Here is a 16,356-nt window from a genome sequence, read left to right as displayed (position 1 = left end):
ATCTTTTTATTGTCTTCATAGTTATACCTTTTCCAGAATATCATATAGTTGGAATCATAGAGTATATAGCCTTTTTGAATTGGTTTCTTCCACTTAGTAGTATGCATTTAAATTTCCTCCATGTCTTTTTGTGGCTTGATAGCTCATTTTGTTTTAGCACTGAATAAAATCCTCTTGTCTGGATGTACTGCCGTTTGTTTATCCATTCACCTACTGAAGGACTTCTTGGTTGCTTTCACATTTTGGCAATTATGAATAAAGCTGCCATAAACATCCACGTGCAGGTTTTTACGTGGACATGATTTTCAGCTCCTTTGGGTAAATATCAGCAAGTGTGATTACTGTATCCAATGGTAAGAGTATGTTGTTTTTTAAGAAACCACCAAACTGTCTTCTAAAGAAGTGTTACCATTTTGCATTCTTACCAGCAATCAATGAGAGTTCCTGTTGTTCCAGACTCGCCAGTGTTTGATGTTGTCAGTGTTCCAGATTTTGGCCATTCTAATAGGTGGGTACTGGTATCTCGTTGTTTTAATTTGCATTTCCCTGATGACAAATGATGTGGACTATCTTTTCATATGCTTATTTGCCATCTGTTTATTTTCTTTGATGAGGTATCTATTAAGGTCTTTGGCCCATTTTTAAATTGCATTTGTATTTTTATTGTTGAGTTTTAAGAGTTCTTTATATATTTTGGGTAACACTCTTTTATCAGATGCTTCTTTTGCAAACATTTTCTCCCAGTCTGTGGCTTGTCTTCTAATTCTCTTGATAATGTCTTTTGCAGACAGAAGTTTCAATTTTAATGAAGTCTGGCTTATTAATTGTTTCTTTTATGGTTTGTGTCTTTGGTGCTATATCCAAAAAGGCATCACTACACCCAAGGCCATCTAGGTTTGCTCCTGTGTTATCTTCTAGGAGTTTTATAGCTTTGCATTTTACATTTAGAAATAGAATGTATTTTGAGTTTATTTTTATGAAGTGTGTAAGGTCTGTGTGCATATCAATTTTTTTTTTTTTTTGCATTTTTTGCATCCAGTTGTTCTAGCACTATTTGTTGAAGACACTATCTTTGCTTCGTGGTATTGCCTTTGCTCCTTTGTCTAAGATCAGTTGACTATATTTATGTAGCAGTTTGTGTTTTTCAGTCAATTTTTTTTTCTGTTTGGTCTTAGTCATTCAGACTAATCTAGGAGCAAAATATTCTATAAGCAATCTATTTTTATTATTATTTCAGCTGGGCATGGAGCCTCACATGGGACTTGAACTCACAACCCTGAGATCAATATCTGAGCTGAGATCGAGTCAGACACTTAACCAGCTGAGCCACCCAGGTGCCCCAATAGACATATTTTTAAATGCGTTTGTAATCATACTTATTTTGAATATGTGTAGATAGATTTGTATGAAGGAGGAAAGGAGCCAGGAGTGAGAAATTTGGGGTTCTTGTCCTGATTTGGCTTTAGCTAATTGTAAGACCTCACATAAATCCTTGCCTTTTTCTCTCTTTTCTTGGCTATAAAATGACTTGTATGCAGTGATGGCAAATGTTTTGGTTTCATAGCTGCCTTTTCCCCCCATGGGTCATTATTCTGAGTCAAAAGCATGAGGGAGCTGATTAATATTTCCTCAGAGTGAGGTTATGTCACAGTGACTTGCCAGAACCTCTCGTGCTAGACCAAATTAGTCTTCTCTGTAAGATAATGAGCCTACAACATGAGCATATAATAAGAATTCATGGCTATGGAGTGCCGACTGAGTGCTGGGTATTGCACTATCTGCTTGTTGTGATTGAATTGTGTCTCACCAAAACCACTGAAGTCCTAACCCCTGGTACTTATGGATGTAACCTTATTTAGAAATGGGATTTTTACAGATGATCAAGTTAAGATGAGGTCATGCTCAGCACAGAGCCTGATGCAGAGCTTGATCCCATGACCCTGGGATCATGACCTGAGCCAAAAATCAAGAGTCAGACACTCAACTGACTGAGCCACGCAGGCACCCCTAAAGATACCACCTTTCTAAAGGGCAGTTTGACAACATGTATTAAACGTCTTCAACTGTGAATATTCTTGGAGCGATTCTAATTTCAGAATTTCTTCTTCCCTTCAGAAATTGTTGGAGCTGGACAAAAAGATCTAGTTACACAAGTGTTTATTGTAGTATAATCTATAACAAGATTGGTTAATATGGTAGAATATTATGTGGTCTTTACAAATCCTGTTGCTAAATGAGAATTTTTAACTGTTTTTGGGTCATGCACCATTTTGAGAATATGGTGGAAACAATCAACTCCCTTCTTGGGAAGAAGACACATAAGCACCTACCCAAATTTTGTGTGTAATTTCATAGAATTCATGGACCCTCTGAAGTCCATGCGCAGACTTGGGTTGAAGACTACTACTTTGTAATAGAGAGTAATAATCTGTGATATGGGGAAATAGTGGCAAAAGCACATATGTGCACAGTCACACGAGACTATTTATATATATAGTTGTTAGCTCTGAGAAATGTTGGAGCTTTTCCGTATTTCTTGGATTTTCCACTGGCAGAATGAATTATCTCCATATTATTATTATTTTTTTTTTTTTTTCAACATTTATTTATTTTTGGGACAGAGAGAGACAGAGCATGAACGGGGGAGGGGCAGAGAGAGAGGGAGACACAGAATCGGAAGCAGGCTCCAGGCTCCGAGCCATCAGCCCAGAGCCCGACGCGGGGCTCGAACCCACGGACCGCGAGATCGTGACCTGGCTGAAGTCGGACGCTCAACCGACTGCGCCACCCAGGCGCCCCTCCATATTATTTTTAAAGTTATCTTAATATGGAGTAAAAACTACATCGGAGGCTTAGAGAAGTTCCTGAGAAATGTAGAAAAAATTAAAAAAATGAAGAAAAGTGCAAAAGAATAATATTATGTTGCCTACGGTAATAGGTACTCCTATGAGGAGGCACACAACAGTTCTCTGTGCTCTTGGAACATTTAAAGGAAATGGTTATAATTTAAACTAAAGTTTATACTTGGGCAGGAAATAGAATTTCTTTTTCTGTCAGTGCTGTAAAATACTTAGATGGGGCACCAAAGGACAAGTGGGACCTGTGTCCATGAAAATGCAAAAGGTGTAGTAAAAAATTATCAATCTTTTTGGTTTAAGAACCCCTCTCCCTGAAGGCATGAAACAGAATCAGGTGATTTATCTAGAGCCCTTTTGCTCCATTTGTCTATGTTTTTGAAGCAGGGAACGCTAGTACACAAGAGGGGGAAGCATCGCGGGTACTCAGCAGTCTGCTCCACCCCCACATCCTTTATTGAGGCCCCTTCTCACACAGCCATCAGCTGGATCTCTATTAATAAATATGGGCCAGCAGGGAAACTGGTGATCTAATTTCAGCAAAGCTGAAGTTCATTTTTATGCCTTAGCTTAATCCACATCATTAAGTGAAATATACAGTGGGGAAAATCTGGTCAAGTAAAGTTATCCTCCATGCTCCTGGTTATTAACATTAATAACTTCTCTGGAGGAAAGCACTCTGTTTTTTGGCCAGAATCTTCTGGAGACCTGCTGAATCTGTAGGGGACTTTCTCTAATCCACTCCAAAGGCTTGGCAATCCTTTGACCTTGTTATTTCTTGTTTCCTATCATGCTTACCATTCTTTTTATGAATCCCAAGTACTTCTGCTAAAAGTATATACCTTATAGCAATTTAGTTTCTACAACAGAATGCACAAACTGGATATCATTGTAACACACACACGCACACACACACGTGCACATGCACACACACACACAGAGAAACATATACACATATTTATACTACATGTATAGATGTAGAAGTATGCAATAAAGTTTATGGATAACAGCATGGGGTCTGTGGACAGACTTTCTGAGTTGGGCTCCTTGTTCTATCACAGCTCTGTGAACTTGGGCAATTTATTTAACCTTAGTAAACTTTATCAAAATGGGTGTAATAATGGTTATCTTCCCAATAGGGTAGTGGTGATGATTAAATGCATTAATACATTATAATATTGCCTGTACTACAGTGCGTGTTTGCTAGCAGTATCAACACTTGCTGAGTGTCTGAAGGTTTATGGGAAATTCTCTGATTTATTGTCCCTCCCCGTTCCAGGTCATGAAATTCTTGCTTGTTCCTAAGGCCACAGAAACCAAGATCTCCTTTGGATATTATATACCTTTCCTAACACTAGCTTCTGTAGGGCAGATATGATCCCAATTGTCTCGACTGGTGCTTGGTTATCATGTTGACAGGATGACCCAAAGGCGATTCATGACGTAGAGCTCTCTTACCTTTGGGCACCCATGGGAATGGAGTCCTTCTACTTATTCCTAAGTTAACTTATTTGCCAAAGATACCTGAAAAAGAGGTTTCATCTTAGTTCCAGTCTGAGAACCACAGATTGTCTTGGAAGTGTAGAGTGTCTTTTCTGGTCCTTGGCTTCACTGTCTCATGAATCTAGTCGTGATCATCTCTTAATGTGCTCTCTGCCTTCCAGTAGGCAGCCCGAATTCCTCTTAGGTTTTCTTGGAATCCCAGACTTTCTGACTTTTCTAGATGAGCTAGAGGAACTGGTTATATTGAGATTTTGACAAGAATAGTTCACAGAATCATGGATGGATATCTCTCCCTTCACACAGAAGTAAAATTTCTAAAGTTGTATATAGATAAAATTTTTGTAACTCAAATATAAACTTGTTGGAGCACTGTTCTTTTATGGGGGTGGGTAAGGATTCTGCCATATTCTCAAATATGTCTGAAATATTTTAACCATTTTGATTTCTTGAAGGTTGTATATCCTGGATTTACTGGAACAGCACCTGCTTTTATGTATTTCATTCTATTCAATAGAAGTGATTTATTAAATCCACAACCAGAGCAACCTATTTAGCCTTCCACATTGATGTAAATCAAAACCAAAACAAGAACATACCTTTCATGGACCCCAAGTTCTGATATTTGGTTCTGAAAATATGGCCTTTTGGACCCACAGCCCTTCTGGTTTCACAGGTTTCTCAAAATTGCTACTTAGAAAAAGAGGCCAACATGGTTTGGGAGTCTGACAGTCTCCTCTGAGGTGAAGACAGTGCTTTACTTTTCATACAGGGCATCTCGGATTGAACAGCTCCTTTGGCACCGTTCATCGTGGTGCACTGGGCCCTCTGTACCACGATTGTTGGCTTGTTGGCTCTTCCATCTGTCACAGACAACCAAGAGCAAAGTTTGAGTGATCCTGCCATTCTTTATCCCCGGCTCTTCCTTTCTCTCCATTTCCCAAGGCTGCTCCACTTCCTCCACTGGTTAGCTTCCTCACCTGGGGAAACTTCAAGTCCTTACTGAGTGTCTGTCCCTAGTCAAAGGAAAACTCTGGAAAGCTCTGTTCTTTTTTCTTCTAAAGAAGATTGGAGGGGCTCCTGGGTGGCGTGGTTGGTTAAGCATCTCACTCGATCTCTGCTCAGGTCATGATCTCACAGTGAGCTCGAGCCCCACATCAGGCTCTGCGCTGACAGCGCAATGCCTGTTTGGGATTTTGTCTCTCCTTCTCTCTGCCCCTCTCCAGGTTGTTCTCTCTCTCTCTCTCTCTCTCTCTCTCTCCCCCCTCTCTCTCCCCTCTCTCTCTCAAATAAATAAACAAATAAACAAAAAAAGAAGATTGGAGAAGCCATCTCTGTGTTGTGTCAAGTGTACGTTTGGCCTGAAGTGCCCCAGTTGTCTAATCTGAGAAGTCTAGAGCTCATCATTCATTTTTATGTCTTTGGGCTGACAGTTCTTTAGCTGGTTTTGACCTTAGGCTAGAAAAGTAAATTACAAAGGATTTAATAGTGCAAATAATAACTTTAATGATGTATAGAAAGGACACCTTGATGGATGAAAGAAGACCTTTAGGGCCAACCTGATCCCTGAAGTTAGAGGGAGAAAAGAGTTGGGTCAGGTCAAGTGTTTTTAATCTTTCCAGATCAGAGTTCTGGTTTTGTGAACCCTCTTATGGTTCATAAGCTGTATCTGCTCTAAAACATTTTAGGAATCTTAGCACAAAACCTTCTCTAAATAGGCTTCAGAGTTGTCTCAGAATAATTTTCCTTAATTAGATATAATGGATTGTCTGATGAACTATATGACTCTCTGGTCTGGCGGAGGTAATTAGCCATGAATGATTGTACTTGGCCATTTTTTTTTTTTTATTATGCTGTTGTGCCGATTATGTTTTTATTTTTCACAGCTACCATTTGAAGAAGCCTAAAGACTTTACTGAAGTAAATACTGTGTTTCTTTTCTTTTAAAACACCTATTTAAAATCAGAACACCTTTATTTGAGGTCTGCCACATTATACCCCTTCCACCCCTGTGCCCCACTTCACCCCTAGTACTCACTGGTTGTATGATCCTGACAAATCACTCATGCTAAGTCTGTTTTATCAGCTATATAATGGGACTAATAATGATCCTCACGGGGTTAGATGAAATAGTATCACAATACTGTTTAATAAATAATGCTATGTCATGTGCTTTATAAAAAATAATAATGAGAACCTCCAAAGCTTGCATAAGCAATATTTTTCAAACAGTGGGTTGCAGCCCATTACTGCATCCTGAAACTTATTTACTAGGTTGAGATGACCAGTTAAAAAAAATAGCAAAATAGAGTGGGATAGAAAACATAAGTATGCTCACAGGTAGTAAGGACAAGTGTTTTCACTGAGGGTTGTGAAGTGAAAGTTTATGTATAATGTTGTGATTTTAATGTATTTTTTATTGTGAATGAAGGGCACTGATGTTTGAGAGCTACTGTTTGGGATTTTGTCTCAAAATGGAGACGTTATCGATGGAAACATAAAATTTTGAGCAATTTTATCCACGAGTTTTCCAGCTCCCTTCCTCTGAATTCTTACTGAAGAAAAAAAAAATCAGTATTTTGAAGTCCTAGACCCACAGAATCTTAATCAGATACATTAACTGATACTTTTGAAAGCACAGTATTTCTGCCTTTAGCAGACCCTGCTGCCCACCTAATTGCTAAGGTCCCACATCTCTTTCTTCCTTACTGCCATCTTGGGGGCACTCTCATAAAACTCAGGGAAGACTGCCATTATCTTCAGTTACAGGGATAAATCCTGACAGCTCTAAGCCAATTTTAATGGTTTTATTTTCGTTGATGGTGATTAATTTTGGAATGGACATGTGACATAGTTCCCGCCACGAGATGCGAGGACTGTTCTCCTGAGGCGCTTCTGAGAATGGTTTCCTTGCAGATAAAAACAAGTCATAGGAAAAGATTCCCTCCTTTTCTTTCTCTACTAGATGTGTCATTCAGTAAAGCCTGGGTGTGTGACAGACAACAAGGAACTGTTTGAGGACATCCCAGTGGATCGCAGAGCTGAAAGAATGGAATAACGGGTAAGGTATTAAGTCCCAAATTTTACTCACCCTGAAGCTAGTCTACATCTACCTTTGACTTCTTCCTAAATGAGATAATACATATTCTTTGTGATTTAATCCATTTTACGTCAGAGTTTCCTGTTGGCTTGCAGCTGGAAATCCCATAGCCAATACACCCAGAACAACATTTTGATTATGTTCCTAAGAAATGTAACCCCTGTCACTGCATATCCTTGGAATATTTTGAGTTCTGTCACATGGCCATTTACAACCTGAGAGCCAGGTGTGAGTCAGAAGGTTCTCTATCATCCTCTTTTAAATCATTATTCCTCACTTTCTTTGGAGTCCTTTCTCTATAGAGGTTGTTGGTATAGGTGTGTGAGGGAAAGAGATTCTTAACACTTCATGTTGGTATTGTGCTTTGTACCTTTTGAAATCATTTTATATCTATTTTTATTGAACATTCATTAACATATCTATTATCAAACACCTACAAATGCTGGAGGGGTAGGCATTTGGACATACAGTGGTAAGTATGTTCAACATAGTTTGCCTTCCCTGTGAACCTAAAAACAAGGTATTCTCAGTAACTTTGTAAAGTAGGGCAACTTTTATTAAATGTATTGTTTTGTGCATTTATTCATTAATTCACTATGTTTTTGATGAGATTCTGTGTACATGGCAGTACGTCAGGGAATGCAATGATAAACAAAGCAGACATGATGCTTGCCTACTCTACTCTAGCTCTTCCTGATCATTTTGTAAGGTGGTAAATATTATGAATTCATTCACTCAATAAATATTTATAAAATGCCTTCTGTGTGTAGAGAAAACTGAAGCCAGAGGTGAAATGACTTAACATGCATCATACTAGCTACTGAGAAAGCTCAATCTAGCACACAGAAATCTGTGATCTAAGTGACCTTCTCACTTGATCACATTGTCCCTTAGTATCAAGTACGATGAGAATTACTTCCTAAGAACACCTTGCTCAATCTGTAAAAGAATTGGCATCAACGTTGTCTTCTCAAACAAGGCATAGAAAATTAAGCTGGAAAATTCCTCTCAACTTTAAATGTAACCTTTACTTTTATATCCTAGGGGATGAAGCTAGCCCAAATGTTTTTAGTTCAAAAGACTGGGGTTCCATCAAAATGGAAGGTTTGCAAATGAATAAATAGGAGTATTAGGGTCCTTAGAGAAGAGCAAAAATTCTAGAATTTATGAAGGAAATAGCTCTTCACTGTAAGTGGATATTTGTCTGTATTGTATTGCCTCAAAGAGCCCATGTTTTGTCTCTCTCTGTGTCATGTGACTTCCTGTGATTGTGTTATTTGTGCCTTTCTTCTCTTCAAATCTTTCTTTAGATTCCTTACTTTTTCTAAAGTGCCTGGCCCTATCTAATATCTCTGACTCAGATCCTGATTCACAAGGACAGAACGCATGCTTTAAGGCATAAATATAGGGCATTTAATGCCCAAGAGCCTAGAAGTGTTGAAGTAACATAAATTCTCATAATTTGGAAACAAGGTTAGAAAAGACCACTTTCTGATATGGTAACTACCAAGCATCAATACACCGTGACATTAGTTACCTAGAGGAGATATTCCTAGGAAATAGCGTATGTTAAGACGGACAATGATGAAAACAAGAAAACCAAAAAGATTGAGTAAATCAAAGAAAAAAAGAAGCTAAAGAAAGTGGTAAAGGATAAGCAGAGAACATGGAGTTAAGAGGATCATCTTTGGGGCGCCTGGGTGGCGCAGTCGGTTAAGCGTCCGACTTCAGCCAGGTCACGATCTCGCGGTCCGTGAGTTCGAGCCCCACGTCGGGCTCTGGGCTGATGGCTCAGAGCCTGGAGCCTGTTTCCAATTCTGTGTCTCCCTCTCTCTCTGCCCTCCCCCGTTCATGCTGTGTCTCTCTGTGTCTCAAAAATAAATAAATGTTAAAAAAAAAAAAAGAGGATCATCTTTGAACTTCGAAATGACTTGGTCCTAGGAAGTAAAGGTGGTCCCAAGGAGGTCTTGCTCTTCTGATGTGCATGTGGATTCCAGGTGGCTCTGGGAGGGTGAGAAAGCCCTTGGAAGGGAGCTGATAGGGAAGCTTCCCATCAGTTGACTGGTTCTCTTGGAATCATCTGTCCCTGCTCAGAATACATACAGAATTTTATCCTCTAATGGTATTGTAACATTCTACTTTGCAGTGTAGTTATCAATTGAGTGAATGGCCTGCCTGGCATCTTTTAGACTGTAGTCTAAAAGGATTGGTGCATTCTTAGTTCTGTTCACCTATTTATAGCTCCAAACATAATTCCTGGTATATGGCAGACAGTCAATGAATGTTCTTGAATGTTCAATCAATGAAATGGAACATGGGTGTGAGTGTGAATATAACTCAAGCATAGAGGTGAAAAGTTGAAATGCGTCATTCTATTTTTATTTCATTTAACTTTCCGAGTGGTTGTTGCTTTTCTTGTTGCAGTATTGTTACCTTCCAATTTAGCAAATAATCAAATAGTGCAATATTGGAAAGCTAGTTTCCTAATGGAGGCAGAGAAATATGAAAGCAACAAGATAGTGACAAAATGATCATCAGAGGAAAACCCGTTATTTGAATCAGTTTGTTTGTTTGTTTGTTTTGTAAGACAGTTACCATAGATTTCTTGGATATGTCACTGTATATAAGCTAGAGCGCACACACACACATTTTGGTTTGTACCCAGTGAGAAATATGCCCATTTTCATGGAAAATGAAATCAGTGTCAAGGTTGCAAATAATTTTCTGTTTGAAAATAGTAGCATCAATGTGTTCTTGCATAGCCGACCTCCAAACGGATTGTGAACATGAAGAGCTTGGCCCAAAATGCCTGAGCTTGAATCGCATCTCTGCCTCTTACTAGCTCCATGCCAAGTTATTTAACCTCTCTGTGCCTCAGTTTCCTAACGCATAAATTGGAAATGATGATAGCTCTGCCTCACAGGGTCCCTGTGAGGATTTAATGAGTTAATATATGCTAAGTTATTAGAACAATGCGTGACTTATTATAAGTGTTGACTATTATTATTAACAATCAAACATTACAGATAATATCAAGATTTAATAAAATATTAATAGATTATTTAGAGCTGCCGCATTTTGTAGTATTAGCAAGTATTGACCAAGAAAATGCACAATTAATTAATTAAAAGCTTTTAAGCTCTTAAAAATTATGCTTTTATTTTTTATTAATTTTTAAACATTTTTTTAAAGTTTATTTTTGAGAGAGAGAGAAAGAGAGAGAGAGAGCGTGCACATGGAAGTGGGGGAGGGACAGAGAGAGAGGGAGACACAGAATCCCAGGCAGGCTCCAGGCTCTGAGCTGTCATGGGGTTCTAATTCATAAACTGCAAGATCATGACCTGAGTTGAAGTCGGCGCTTAACCAACTGAGCCACCCAGCTGCCCCTATAAATTATGCTTTTAAATAAACTTGTATTTTATTAATCAATGGCATTTATATATACATTTGAAACATAACAGTACTGGACATTTATGAATATATGTGGATATACTTGTTTGTGGCATTGTGTGTGCATGTGTGTGTATGGCATTGTTTATTCAGTCTTTGCATGAAGCACAGTAAGTATATATGTGACTTTGTGGCCCTTGAGGGATCCATGATATGTGCAGTCCTCAGTTTGGGAGCCATTGGCTTCCTAAACCTAAATGCTCACTCTATATATCAGTCATACAGATCAGTGCAGATCCTTTTCCTAAAAGAGGTTAAGAATTGATTAAGAATCAAGTACACTTAAACATAGTTTAACCAACAAAACTGGGCTAGGATCTCCCTTACGCTAGTGGAATTCACTCCATGGTTCCAGGGATCTCGTGGATCTGCTGGAGATTAGTGAAGGAAGAACCAAGGGCAATTTTGTGATTGGAGGTAATGCAGACAGCAGAGTGATTAAAAGCGCACAGCAACTCTGTGAGGAAGGTGGTATTATTGTTTCTTTTTATAGGTAAGAAAACTGGAGCTCAGAGATGGTCAGTGACTTGCTGAAAGTCTTACAGTGGAGCTGAGATCCAAATCTGAGATTGGCTGTCACTAGGGCAACATATTTTTATGCTACAGTCCTTCCAATAATGGCTCTCATTTTAAGATAACCTCAGGATTGTGCAGGGTTTTTGTTACATTTTTATTTGCCTGACCCCTAGCACACACCACATCAATGCAATGCAGGCAGAGATAACAAAAGAATAAACATAGATGTTCATCGTGGCAGCCAGCAGCAGGGAGGGGTCTGGGACCTTCCATGAAATTCCTTATAGTTCAGAGACTAAAATATTGGTTATTTGAATCAGTTACTTGGGCACTGCTGGTCAGTAAAGATTAGGCCTCAAGATGATGCCTGCTTATGGGGCGCCTGGCTCAGGTCAGGATCTCAGCTTGTGAGTTCGAGGCCCGCGTCAGGCTCTGTGCTGACAATGTGGAACCTGCTTGGGATTCTATCTCCCTCTCTCTCTTTCCCCTCCCCTGCTCTCTCTCTCAAAATAAATAAATAAACTAAAAAAAAAAAAAAAGATCAAGCCTGCTTAAATGGCTGTGGGCATGGATCTAAGTCTCCACTACAAAGGTGGTGATGGTACAGCTGATGAAGAGAGTGGTAAGAAAGAGGCCATTCCAAATGGTTTGTTTTTCAAAGAAGGGAATGGAGGTAGATAAGGAAAAACCCTATCAAAATCAAGTAGTGCATATCCAAGGAGTTATAAGGGAGGGGAAGGCAGGTAGGCTCACAGAGACACAAGGAAAAGAAGGAGGCTAATAGCTAATATGCATCCATCCTGGTTGGGGGAGGAGGGAGCTTTTTGATGTAGGGTGGAGTGGGGGAATATGGGAAGGACAGGTGACCCTTAATGATTAAATCAGTTCTTTACCTTTTTTAGCCGCTCCATGTCTGGGCTGGGATGACATTTGAGTGTCTGATCTTGTCTTAGACCAATGTTTGTTTGTTTGTTTGTTTGTTTTAAGCTGTTTATCCCTTATTGCTGGCAGCTGGCTCGTGGTCCCCCTCTCTTCTACTATACCTCTTACTCTCCAGCCCGTTTTTGGATTTTCTGCCTTTGATGACTCCAGAGGACACTCTCACATTACTTTATCTTATTAAATGTTATTCCTGTGAATGAGGTTTATTAAGCTCCTTCCCTTCATCTCCAATCCTCTTGCTGAGTTCCTGGTGACCTAACAGTGTGTGGAAACGAGTGATTGCTTATTGAGCAATCAGTGCCTACTATGTGTTAGGCACTGAGAAAACCATGCTCGATGAAACAGAGTCCCTCCTTTAAAGAGCTAATATCCTCTTATGGAGGCGACTTTGTAAGAGGGGAAAACAAAACTGCATATAATACAGTGTAAGAATATAATGTTAAGAATATGTGCAATGCTGAATGTGAACCCCCTTATGCCAATGGAGTCCACTCAACCTTAGGGACATTTTCCCTGTCTGAGAGGTCCTTGTAGGTCATTACCTGGCAGCAGGGAGAATGGAAATGGATGAGTCAGGGACTGTGAAATGATTCCACCTTTTCAGTGAACAGAGGACTATGTCAGCCCAGAGTTGGCCTCTGTATGGAAGTGCAGAAGAAACAAAAGGTACAATATGTGAGATAATTATGCTTTCCCATCGTAAAGAGTAAATTTCTTAATACTGTCTGCACTTCTTCCTCTCCTTACTTAGATTAAAATTGGGTGAGTTAGTCTCAAAAATTTTTTGGAAGAGGATTTAAAAAGAAACTGGATGAAAATCTGTCTGGAAGCTAGTTGGGAGATTATTTTGAAGAGATGATGGTTCCTGGAGCCCGGCTCCTGATTGCTCAAGGAAGTACCTGAGAATAATGAACAGTAACGTTGGGACAGAAGAGAAGCTCAACCCAGAAGTGTTGTTCTGAGTGCCTGGACCCTCCCTGGCAGGAGCAGTTGACCCAAGAGAAGATTTTGCAAATAGGAGGAACCAAAACTTGGCACCAACTTTTGGAAACACAGGTTAACTGATGCCAAGAGATTCAAAATGAAAATGCTTCAGGATAAAAATTTGCTAAATACTAGGAAGACTCAACCTACCTTTGGGAAGCCATCTGTCTAACTGTTAAAGTATCTCTATGGATTTCAAAGTTAAGGAATGACACAAAAGGGGGATATTAAAGTGTTATGTAAATATGCCCCTGTTAGAGTAGGATGTCAATGAAAAGTAACCAAAAGACTGACAGAAAAGACAAGACGGTGGGTCTTTTCTTTTAGCTTCCTTCCCTCCCCTCCCCTCCCCTCCCTTCCCCTTCCCTCCCCTTCCTTTCCCTTCAAATGGAAATTGAATTTCCTGAGATGGGAACTTGCAAAATCTCTGAAGTCCCCAAGTAACAGTGTTGACTCAAGATCCAGAAATAGTGGGAAAGGAAAACTGGCCTGGGAAAAGGTCTACCTGTGCATGGATGGGACAGTTGCTTCTGGGCTGTCTTCATAAGAGGAACTATATAAAATATGAATCAAAAAGATACAACTAGCTAGGGGCCAGGCACTGTTTAATGCTTGTTATTTATGCTGAACCAGAAGAAACTGTGATCTGGAATTTTGGGGTGGTGGAGTTCCCAGAGCTGTGAATGGTGTCACTGCAATTCGATAAATATTTATTGAATATCTGTGTCCATCAGCACCATGGGGGTACACCAAAAACTCTAAGATTTTTATTTGTTTTCTTTGGTCGTATCTGGGCTGTGATTCATGAATTGGATGAAAATGCGATGGGAGTTTTGGATAGATTAAAAAATGCAGCCTGCACGACACTGAGCATAAAATTATTTGCAGATAATTGAGAACTGACCTGATGTCTGAGAATCCAGAACTTGCTTGGGAGCACATGGAACACATCCAAGGCCCCCAAATCCCATCTCCAAAAAGTTGTGTTATTTTTCTCCTTGCTGTTTCTCAGAGAGCAGTGGGGATTTGAGGGTGGGGTGGAGGGGGGGGGGGACAAGGGTGAGCTTGAAGTTGTATATTAAGGAGAAAAGCCATTTCGAAATTGAGATCTGTGTTTACCAAATATCTGGCTTTAAGGAAACAGTATTTAATCCAAAGTGAAATTGGTGGATTTCACAGATGCATTTACCCCTCTATAATTAAAAGATCAGTCCCGTACAGTTCTTTTCTTTAAAGATGATTCTATAATGTGAATAAACCATTCTCAGAAATGACAGCTTGTCTCTTCTGAAACCTTTCATCTCTTCCACAGCTGATTAAAAGGGCTGCTCATGGTCTTTTTCAGCTGCTTATAAGGAATATAAAGCAAAGCAGTGCAGTAGAAAGAGATGAATAAAGATGCCTTTGTTCCTGATCACGTGCCTGAAGAGAGAACACCACTGCCCTTGAGGCGCTCTCTTGAGTGGGTTCAGGATCTTCCCTCTTCCTGTAGCAGTCTGCGTGATTCTCTCACAGTGCGGCATGAAAAAGCGGCACTGTTCCCTCTGGGCTGTGCCCCCACCATGGAAACTGCCCCTGCCGCCTCCATTCCCCTTCGCCCAGACGACAGACGGAAACTGCTAACACCACAGCGTGTTTAGTTACTCCCTCTGCCCAGTGGAAACTTGTTTCAAAGAAAGTAACAAGGATTGCCTGGTGTTAGAAGGCTCAACAAAGTGAAAATACATTTTGTAAAATAATTTGGCTACATTATCTGAATGTACATGGTGTCTGTTTGGGGGAGTTGCAAAGGAATGGATGGGCGTATTTGTCAGGGAGGGAAGGAGGCAGAGGAAAATAAATCCATAAATCCTCTCTCTTTGGGAGGCATCATATGACTTCAGTTTACACATTGCATCTGAATATCTGCCCAAGGAATGTGATATGTTTGTTTTGATTTTTCTAAACTTATAAATTTCCTGGAAAAATAAGACATCTGGTCTTTGGAAACCTTTTCTCTCATAATCTTAAAATTTTTATTTCTATAATTCCTCGTTCCTTTGCTTGGGTATCTTCGAGATCTAACTTCCTGGTGGATTCCTTAGATATGTTGGTGATTTATTATCATTTGTAGCCCTGGCCCCTATGCGTAGCCTTACACACACTGGGTGCTTGATAAATGTTTCTGGAAAAAGTGAATGAATGGAAAAATGAAGAGGTCAATCTTAAACTGTTTAGTGAAAACCTGATGAGTAAGCCTCTCCCCTTAGAAATATTCTGGTCTTGATAACGGGCTCAAATATTAAGTTCCTGTCAAAGAGGCTGATTTTCCTTGGGGTATTACTGAGCTGGACCCTTGGAACATAAGCTTCGGGAAAACAAGCCATACAATGGCCACTGGGGGTAGGGTAAATGGAAAAGTGATCAGAAAAAATTTGTTCCATTTCTCTTCAGGAAAATCTTTGACGATTTAGCTGCCTACCTCAGACTTACGAGGCTGTTAACGTTTGACTCTGAAGAAGAAAATAAAGGAAAACATTGCAGGTTGAGTTTAATTCACGGAAGAGTGTGCTCATGGCAGTCTGAAATCTGATCTCTATCAATAGGGCCACGCATGAGGGTGAGGACGGTGGCATTCTGTGTAGGCCACCAATATAGTTTGTGTGCAGGAAAGAGGCATAGTCCCTAGTTACTCTTCTTTCCAGCAGCAGTGGGTAGACAGGGCAGAGTAACATCATTCTCTTTTCTAAGGTCACAACTAGGAGAAGGGCCTGTGTTGATTCTCTAGGGCTGCTATGACAAAACGACACACACCATGTGGCTTAAACAACACAAGTTGGTTTTTTTTTTTTTTTATTATAGTCTGGAGGCTTGAAGTCCAAGATCAAGGTGTTAGTGGGGTTGGTTTCTTCTGAGGCCTCTCTCCTTGGTATATAGATGGCTCTCGTTTCCCTGTGTCTTCATGCGGTTTTCCCTCTGTACATGCCTGTGTTCATATTTCCTCCTTTTTAAGGACATATTGGATAGGGT

At 39.9% G+C, this 16,356-nt stretch overlaps 1 protein-coding gene across 1 annotated transcript in view; it reads left to right on the top strand.

Annotated features, from left to right (window-relative positions):
- The first annotated feature begins 472 nt into the window (after positions 1-472).
- The window catches only part of KRR1 (KRR1 small subunit processome component homolog), a 379,188-nt gene continuing 363,304 nt past the window's right edge, over positions 473-16,356 (top strand). The window contains exons 1-2 of the mRNA XM_047865571.1: positions 473-508; positions 7,321-7,416. The gene's annotated coding sequence lies outside the window, so the exon portion shown is untranslated. The remainder of the gene's footprint in view (positions 509-7,320; positions 7,417-16,356) is intronic.

This window comes from Prionailurus viverrinus, chromosome B4 (genome assembly GCF_022837055.1).
Source record: "Prionailurus viverrinus isolate Anna chromosome B4, UM_Priviv_1.0, whole genome shotgun sequence".
Classification (NCBI taxonomy): Eukaryota; Metazoa; Chordata; class Mammalia; order Carnivora; family Felidae; genus Prionailurus; species Prionailurus viverrinus.
This window is presented reverse-complemented; position numbering and strand designations above follow the sequence as displayed.